This window comes from Crocuta crocuta, unplaced genomic scaffold, assembly GCF_008692635.1.
Source record: "Crocuta crocuta isolate KB4526 unplaced genomic scaffold, BGI_CrCroc_1.0 scaffold1385, whole genome shotgun sequence".
Classification (NCBI taxonomy): domain Eukaryota; kingdom Metazoa; phylum Chordata; class Mammalia; order Carnivora; family Hyaenidae; genus Crocuta; species Crocuta crocuta.
This window is the reverse complement of record NW_027529562.1, coordinates 31485-41979: the sequence shown is the minus strand read 5'-3', so window position 1 is coordinate 41979 and position 10495 is coordinate 31485.

Sequence of the window (10495 nt, the reverse complement as noted above, 5' to 3'; positions counted from 1 at the left end):
TAAAGCAAGACATAGGATTTTAGGTCTTTTTTTCAACTTCTCAACACTTTAAACATTTTGATATCCTTTATTCTTACTTATATGGTTTCTGAAAAGTCAGATGTAATCCTCTTTGCTCTTCAATAGGTAAGATGTTTTACTCCTCTGGCTTCTTTCAAGATATTTTCTTTTTGTTTGATTTTCTTCAGTTTGAATATTCTATGTTTAAGTATAGATTTTTGGTATGTATTCTCCTTGGTGTATTCTGAGCTTCATGGAGGCATTAATTTTTCTTCGTTGTTGTTGTTCAGAAAAATCTTGTGTTATTTTCTCTATTCTAATAACCCTATGTATATAATTTTAGCTGTCCCACATTTCACAGATAGCCTGTTCCCTTTTTTCAGTCTTTTTTCTTTTGCATTTCAATTTTTAAAATTTATATGTCCTATCTACAAGCTCAGAGATTCTTTTCTCAGCTGTGGCATTCTACTAATTTGGTCAACAAGGCCTTTCATTATTTCTGTTACTGTTTTTTCTTTTAATATCTACCAGTTATCTCTTATTTCTTTCATAGAATTTTTATCTTTTGAGGGGACAGGGGTTAAGATAGTGGAGTAGTATAGGGACCTTATGCTTGCTTTGTCCCTTAAACACAGCTAGATAATTTCAAATTATTCTGAACACTCATGAAATCAATCTGAAGACAGAGAACAAACTGCACAACTAGAGGGAGAAAAAAAATAGGCACATCTTGGAAGGTAGGACCAGTGGAGAGTTGATTCGGAGAATAAAAGAATTGTGGGTATTATGGAGGGGAGGGAGCCCTGATCACAGAAAAGAGAGACAGAGAAACAGTGAAAAGAGAATGCAGGGGCTTGCACAAGAAAAACTCTTCCCCAAAACGTTTGACTGACAAAAGGTGAAGGGCTGATTATCACAAGTTATAATCAGTGGAGCTAAATGTCTGAAGTTTTAGAAGTCTATGCCATTGCCAGGGTTGTGCCTGGCAGGTTTAGCAGTGCTGCTGTGGGGAAGGAGCACAGAGACTGGGGAGCAGACAGCATGGTCTGAGGATCCCTGCGTTGCACCAGGAGAGACAATTGTTCTCAGAATGCATTTGGGAGAGGCAGAATTGTCTCTTGGGGGATAAAAGAGATGGTGGGTGCTGTTAGGCAGCCCCATTAATTAGCATAGCAGCAGAGCACCTGCTAAAGGCAGCTGACCTAGAAACTACCTTTTGGCTGCAATTTACCATAATCTCTGACACACTACATGGTTGTGCAACTGCTTTTATGGGACAAGCTGACACCAGCCACCGTGCAGCGAGACCCTCCTCCAGATGATCAGCATGAGCAGTGCCTCACCAGGTCCCTAAAATTTGGAGTATTGAAACCCAGCCATGCACCTGAGATAAAACACAGGAGAAACGTATCACCAGGCAGACAGATGGCTCAAACACAGACAGGGTGAAGGCAGGGCTCTGATGGAAGCCTGGGCACAAGAGGGGATATTGTTTGCTCTTCTCTGAAGGCTTTCTAAACAATGGCAGGTGAACAGTCCCCTCTCTTAGGACAAGAAGATGGGGTGACACCATTTTACCTCTGTCCATCAGTAGGGATAGCCTTCAGTTAGCAACACAACAACCCCAGTGGAGGCTGGAGCTGCTTACACCAAGCCCCGCCCCACAGCACTATGCGGATTCATCTTTACTAGAGTAAGTCAACCTGATAATTAGTGCAGCCGGACCCTCCAGCAGATCAACACAAAACGTCTGCACACACTAACTCTCTTTATCATAGAGTGTTGCAATGCCACAGCTCTATGCGAAATAGAATCTAGCCTTTTATAACAGATCCAAACACACCTAGTTAAAACTTACCGACACTGTACTAGGTTCAAACACTCACCACTGCAGGTAAGGAGAAACTGCAGAGGACAGATCTGAGAGAAATAGCAGCCAAAACACAACACCAGAGTACACACAACATACTCCAAAAAACAAACAAACAAACAAACAAACAACTTCCTGAAGCGACATTTCCCGGACAGTATGTGATCTCTACTTAATATAGTCATTACATTCAGGAGCAACAAGTGTAGCAGGAAAACACACAAAAGACAGAGGTCTAGGTAAGATGGAAGAATTCTGTTTTGGAATTTTGCCTAGAAGAGAAAGAAAGAACAACAAGAGGTCACAGCCAGAGATCTAATCAAAACAGGTATAAGTAACATTCCTGAACAAGAATTTAAAATAGAAATTCTAAGGATACTAGCTCAGCTCAGGAAAAACAAAGAAGATATAGGGAGTCCCTTCTAGCACTGATAAAGGAACTAAAAACTAGTCAGTCCCCCAAAAATGTTATAACTGAGATGCAAGACGGACTGATGTATTGACAAGGATGGAAATAGCAGGAGAATGAATTAGATATCGAAGATAAAATTATGGAAAATAATTAAGTATGAAAAAGAGGGAAAGAACAGTACTATACTGTTGAATGTAGACTTAGAGAACTCAGTGACTCCATAAAACATATTTACGTTCACAACATAGGAATCTTGGAAGAAGAGACAATATCAAGACACATCATAGGAAAATTTGAAAATTACACAAAGAAAGATCCTGAAAGCATCAAGGGAAAAAAAAAAGTTCTCATTCTACAAGAGGAGACAAATATAGTTCATGGCAGATGTTTCCAGAAAAACTTGCTATGCTGGAAGGGCATGGCATGATAAATTCAATGTACTGAATAAGAAAAAATGGACAGCCAAGAATACTTTATCCAGTAAGTCTGTTATTCAGAATAGAAGGAGAGATAAAGAGTTTCCCAGACAAACAAAAACTAAAGGAGTTCATGACCACTACACCAGTCATGCAAGAAATATTAAATGGGAATCTTTGAGTGTGAAAGGCCAAAAGCAAAAACAAAAAACAAGGAAACAAAACGACAAACAAAACAAAACAAACAGGAAAGAAAGAAAGAAAGAAACAACCACAACAACAAAATCTCCAGAAACACCGACTTTACAGGTAATGCAACACACTAAATTTATATCTATCAATAATTACTCTGAATTTAAATGAACTAAATGCTCCAATCAAAAGACATAAGGTATCAAAGTGGATAAAAAATAAGATCCATCTAGGGGTGCCTGGGTGGCTCAGTCGATTAAGCATCTGACTTCATTCAGCCCAGGTCATGAACTCATGGTTCATGGGTTTGAGCCCCGTGTCAGGCTCTGTACTGGCAGCTCAGAGCCTGGACCCTTCTTCAGATTCTGTCTTCCTCTCTCTATACCCCTCTCCTGCTTGTGCTCTGTCTCTCAAAAATGAATAAACATTAAAAAAATTAGAACAAAAAAAAAAACAAGATCCATCTACATGCTGCCTATAAGAGACTCATATTAGACCTGAAGACACCTGCAGATTGAAAGTGAGGAGGTGGAAAAACATCTATCATGTTAATGAATGCCAAAAGAAAGCCAGAGTAGTCATACTTATATCAGAAAACTAGATTTTAAAACAAAAGCTCTAACAAGACAGGAAGGGCACTATATCATAATTAACTGGTTTATCCAACAAGATCTGATCATTGTAAATATTTATGCTCCCAACTTGAGAAGACCAAATATATAAATCAATAAATAACAAATATAAAGAAACGAATTGATAATAAAAATAATACTGGGTGACTTTAAAACCCCACTTATAGCAATGGACAGATCATCTAAGCAAGAAATCAGCAAGGAAACAATGGCTTTGATTGACATAGTGGACCAGATGGACTTAACAGATATATACAGAATATTTCTTCCTGAAGTAGCAGAATACACATTCCTCTCAAGTGCACATGGAACATTCTCCAGAATAGATTAGATACTGAGACACAAATGAGACCTCAACAAGTACAAAAATATCGAGATCATACATTGCATATTTTCAGACCACAATGTTATAAAACTTGATCTCAACCACAAGAAAAAATTGAAAACATTCATGAATACTTGGAGATTAAAGAACATCTCACCAAAGAATGAATATGTTAACCAAGAAATCAGAGAGGAAATTAAAAACTACATGCAAGCCAATCAAAATGAAAACATTACAACCCAAAACCTCTGGGATGCAGCAAAGGCAGTCAAAAGAGGAAAATATATAGCAATACTGGCCTTCCTAAAAAAGAAGAAATGTCTCAGATATACAACCTAACCTTACACATAAAAGAACTGGAAAAAGAACATCAAATAAAGCCCCAAGACAGCAGAAGATGAGAAATAAATATTATAGCAGAAATCAATGCTATCAAAATTAAGAAAATAGTAGAACAGATCAATGGAACATGAAGATGGTTCTTTGAAAGAATTAACAAAATTTATAAACCACTAGACACATTAATTCAAAAGAAAAAAGAAAGAACCCAAATAATAAAGTCACAAATGAAAGAGGGGAGTTCAGAACCCATGCTGTTGAAATGCAAACAAAAATAAAATAATATTATGAGAAATTATATGCCCAAACATTGGGCAATATGGAAGAAATGGACAAATTCCTAGAAACATATAAACTACCAAAACTGAAACAGAAATAAATATTTGATCAGCCCCATAACAGGTAAAAAAATTGAATCAGTAATCAAAAATCTCCCAACAAACAAGAGTCCAACGCCTGATGGCTTTCCAGGGAAATTCTACTGAACATTTAAAGAAGAGTTAACACCTATTCTTTTGAAGCTGTTCCAAAAAATAGAAATGGAATAAAACTTCCAAACTCATTTTATGAGGCCAGCATTACCTTGATTCCAAAATCAGACAAATTATCCACTAAAAAGGGGAACTACAGACCAATTTGCCTAGTGAACATGGATGCAAAAATTCTCAACAAGATATTAGCCAACCAGATCAAATAGTACATTAAGAGAATTATTCACCGTCATCAAGTGGGATTTATTCCTGGGATGCAGCCTGCTTCAGAATCCTGAAATCAATCAATGTGATGCATCGCATTAATAAAAGAAAGGATAAGAACCATATACTCCCCTCAATAGATGCAGAGAAAGCATTTAACAAAATACAGCACTCTTTCTTGATTAAAAAAAAAAACACCAAAAATGTAGGGATAGAAGGATCATACTTCAGGATCATAATAGTCATATATGAAAGACCCACTGCTAATATCATTCTCAATGGAGAAAAACTGAGTTTTCCTCCTAAGGTCAGGAACACAACTAGGGTGTCCACTCTCACCACTGCTATTCAACATAGTTTTGGAAATCTTTGCCTCAGCAATCAGACAATACAAGGAAATAAATGGTATCCAAATAAGCAAGGAGGAAATCAAACTTTCACTCTTTGCAGACAACATGGTACTCTATGTGGAAAACCCAAAAGGCTCTACCAAAAAATTCCTTGAATTGATCCATGAATTCACCAAAGTCATAGGATATAAAATCAATGTACAGAAGTGGATTGCATTTCTATACACCAATAATGACGCAAAAGAAAGAGAAATTAAGAAATTTATCCCATTTACAATTGCACCAAGAACCATAAAATACCTAGGAATAAACCTAACCAAAGAGGTGAAAAATCTATACACTGAAAACTATATAAACCTTATGAAAGGGATTGAAGAAGACACACACACAAAAATGGAAAAACATTCCATGGTAATGGGTTGGAAGAAAAAACATTGTTAAAATGTACATATTACCAAAAGCAATCTACATATTCAATGCAATACCTATCAAAATCACATCAGCATTCTTCACAGAGCTAGAATAAACAATCCTAAAATTTTTATCGAACCAGAAAAGACCTCTAATAGCTAAAGCAATCCTGAAAGAGAGCACCAAAGCTGGATAATTACAANGGCACTGGCACAAAAACAGACACATAGATCAATGGAGCAGAATAAAGAACCCAGAATTGGACCCACAAACTTATGACCACCAAATCCTTGACAAATCAAGAAAGAATATCCAATGGAAAAAAGACAGTCTTCACGAAATGGTGTTGGGAAAACTGAACAGCAACATGCAGAAGAATGATCCTGGACCACTTTCTCACACCACACACAAAAATAAAATAAAAATGGATGACAAACCTAACCGTAAGACTAGAAGCCATCAAAATCCTAGAGGAGAAAGCAGGCAACAACCTGTTTGATCTTGGCCACAGCAACATCTTACTTAATATGTATTTGGAGGAGGGGCGCCTGGGTGGCTTAGTTGGTTAAGCGTCCGACTTTTGTTTAGGTCATGATCTCGCAGTTCGTGGGTTCTAGCCCCGCGTCGGACTCTGTGCTGACTGCCAGCTCAGAGCCTGGAGCCTGTTTCAGAGTCTCTGACTCCCTCTCTCTCTGACCCTCCCCTGCTCACACTGTCTCTCTCTCTCCTAGAAATAAATAAAACATTAAAAAAATATGTATCTGGAGGAAAGTGAAATAAAAGCAAAAATTAACTATTAAGACCTCATCAAGATGAAAATCTTCTGCACAGTGAAGGAAACAATCAGCAAAAGTAAAAGGCAATTGATGGAATGAGAGAAGATATTTGCAAATGACATATTGGATAAAGGGTTAGTAGTCAAAATCTATAAAGAACCTATCAAACTCAGTCACCAAAACCCAAATAAGCCAGTGAAGAAATGAGCAAAAGACATGAATAGGCACTTTTCCAAAGAAGACATCCAGATGCTAAGAAAAAAAAAAATGAGAAGATACTCAACATCACTACTCATCAGGAAAATGAAAATCAAAACCACAATGAAATATCACCTCACACCTGCCAGAATGGTTAAAATTAACAACTCAGGCAACAACAGATATTGGCGAGGATGTGAATAAAGAGGAATCTTTCTTACATTGTTGGTCGAAATGCAAACTGGTGCACCCACTCTGGAAAATAGTATGGAGGTTCCTCAAAAAATCAAAATAGAACTACCCAGCAAATGCGGTGCTAGGTATTTATCTAAGGGATACAGAAGTCATGTTTTGAAGGAGCACATGCACCCCAATATTTATATTACCACTATTGACAATAGCCAAAGTATGCAAAGAGCCCAAATTTCCATTGACTGATGAAGGGATAAAGAAGATGTGATATATATACACAAAAACAATGAAATATTGCCATTTGAAACAATTTGGATGGAACTAGAGTGTATTATGCTAAGTGAAATAAATCAGAGAAAGATAAATATCATATGACTTCACTCATATGTGGAATTTAAAACAAAAAACAGATGAATATAAGGGAAAGGAGGCAAAAATAATATAAAAACAGGGAAGAGGACGAACTGTAAGAGACTCTTAAATACAGAGAACAAACTGGGGAATACTGAAAGGGGTTAGAGTGGGGGGGTTCTAAATTGGCAAGGGGCATTAAGGAGGACACTTGTTAGGAAGAGTACTGGGTGTTATATGTAAGTGATGAATCACTAAACTCTACTCCTGAAATTAGTATTACATTATATGCTAACTAACTTGTATGCAAATTTAAAAAAAAAGAAAGAAAAAAATAATGAAATATTAAAATAATATCTATGCCCAACATGGGACTAGAAAAATAAATAATAAAAAATAACTATTTTTAGAAAAGGTTCTGCTCAATGAAAGAAACAATCAACAAACTAAAGGCATCCTATGGAATGAGAGAAGATATTTCCAAACGATATATCCAATACAGGGTTAGTATCTAAAATATATAAAGAACTTATACAACTCAACATCCAAAAAACAAATAACCTAATTAAAAATGGGTAGAAGAGGGGCACCTGGTTGGCTCAGTCAGTTAAGCGTCCGACTTTGGCTCAGGACATGATCTCATGGTTCGTGGGTTTGAGCCCTGCTTCAGGCTCTGTGCTGACAGCTAGCTCAGAGCCTGGAACCTGTTTCACATTCTGTGTGGGTGTCTCTCTCTCTGACTCTCAAAAATAAATAAAAAACATTTTTTAAAAATTAAAAAAAAACATTTAAAAAATGGGTAAGAGAGAGAGAGAAGCCTGACTGGCTTAGTTGGTGAAGTGAGTAACTCTTTTTTTAATGTTTATATATTTTTGAGACATAAAGAGACAGGGTGTGAGTGGGGAGCGGCAGCAGGCTCCAGACTCCAAGCTTTCAGCACAGAGCCTGATGGGGCTTTAACCCACAAACCATGATATCTGATGTGAGCTGAAGTCCGACGCTTAACTGACTGAGCCATTCAGATGATCCATACCTGTCAGAATAGCTAAAATCATCAACACAAGAAACAACGTGTTGGTGATGATGTGGACAAAAAAATCCTTTTGCACTGTTGGTGGGAATGTAAACTGGTACAGCCACTCTGGGAAACAGTGTGGAGGTTCCTCAAAAAGTTAGAAATAGAACTACTCTATGATTCAGAAATTACACTACTTTGTATACACACACACACACACACGCACACACACGAATACTATTCAGCCATCAAAAGGATGAAATCTTGCCATTTGCAATGACATGGATATAGCTATAGAGCATAATGCTAAGCGAAATAAGTCTGAGAAAGACAAATACCTTATAATTTCATTCATATATGGAATTTAACAAACAAATGAGCAAAAGGAAGAAAAAGAAAAAGACAAATTAAGAAACAGACTCTTAATTACAGAAAACAATCTAATTAAAGAGATGAGGTGGGTGGAGGATGGGTTAAATAGGTGATGAGGATTAAGGAGTGCACTTGTGATGAGCAGTGAATGAGTGATGTATGGACGCATTGAATCACTATATTATTTGTAAACCTGAAACTACTATAACAGTGTATGATAACTAACTGGAATTAAAAGCTTTTTTTTTTAACTGTGCCTTTTGCATCTCTTTATAAATGGGTAATGACAGTATTTCTAAGTATTATGTAATTTGGCCTCGAAAATTCAAAAAGACCACCAATCTCTGTATAGCTTTTTTATTGGAATGAGATACAATGTAAGGTTTCTGTCAGATGTTGAGCATTCCAAAAAATTGTTTACCTAAGGACTGAGCAAATGTTTTGGTCACATGGTAGGTCCATGGAACCCTTGAATCCATTGTCAGATAAACTTGGCCAGAACTCCATTTATTATTTTGGCTTCCTTTAAGCCTCCATCCAGAGAACAATGAGAACCTTGGTATCAGTATCAGCTCCAGCATTATATCTGATAGTTTTTTCCTTGAGATCTTTTTGCCTGATATTAATATTGCTGTATTTATTTTCATTTTTAAAGAAATTTTCCTTGTATATTTTTCCATTTTTTGAAACTTTTATTTGGAGTTTACCTCTTGTTAACAACATATAGCTGGATTTAGCAATTCCACTCTAAGAGTATTTGTCATTTCATAATGGTATTTACATTGTCTATCATTATGACCATATATAGACATTCCTATATTTTATTTTGTGTTTTCTAATTTGCCAGTTTCTATGGGTTTTTCTCTACCTTTCTTGATCTTTGTTAGGTTGACAATCTTTGTTAGATTGAGTTTTCTTTGACATATTTTTTTTTCTCTGCACATTATTCCCATTGCTACTTTTTAACTGAGCTCTGTAGAATGTCCATTTCCTGCTTATAGGTTATATCTTGAGCAGATCTCATCACTTTGTTTGTCACTTTAAGGAATTAATAAACAGTGTAATTTTAGGAATTAAAAAGGTCAACCTAGTCTATTATAGTTTTTATATTTCATGGTTCCGACTCATGATTGGAAGACTGCAGTAAGAAATGATAATAAATAGGAGGGTACGGGTGGATGGCTTCTTTCCTATTTCTTCATTTTCCTCTTTCTACCTTTCTACCTGCTTATATGACCGCCTCTACCTCATCCAGGATGGGGGGTTTGGAAGTAAGGGGAAGGGGAGAAAATATATCTTTTTTTAAACATTTATTTATCCTTGAGAGACGGAAAGAGATAGTGTGATCAGGGGAGGGAAAGAGAGAGAGAGGGAGACACAGAATCCGAAGCAGTCTCCAAGCCCCAAGTTGTTATCACAGAGCCCGACAGGAGGCTCGGACTCACGAACCATGAGATCGTGACCTGAGCAGAAATCAGACACTCAACTGACTGAGCCATCCAGGTGCCCCGATAAAATATATCTTTACTGGACTGCTCCATTGTAATTTGTCACTTAATTCCCTTATGAGGTGTCATCTGTCCAAATTCAAAGTTTTTCTTCCATGGATATTGCACTTTATGAATTATTGGCAAAGTCCACATTCCTTTAGGATATTTCAGTGCCTATCCACTTCCATGTCTGATATGTCCCTCTAGCTGACCACTGATCACTCTCTTCTCCTTTTCTATTTCTGGCTGTGATGCCTAATCCTAGTTTTTTGTTGTTGTTGTTTGTTGTTGTTTTTTTCTTTTGAGAGAGTAATTTCTCCTGGCAGGAATATCTCTTGGTATAATCAAAGGGCTCTGCAAAAGTACAGGCAGAGCTTTTCTGATGCTGATCTCATCAATAAGGGAGATATTATCAATAAAAAAATGAGGTATTGACCTAATATTCTAAACTCTAGAGTA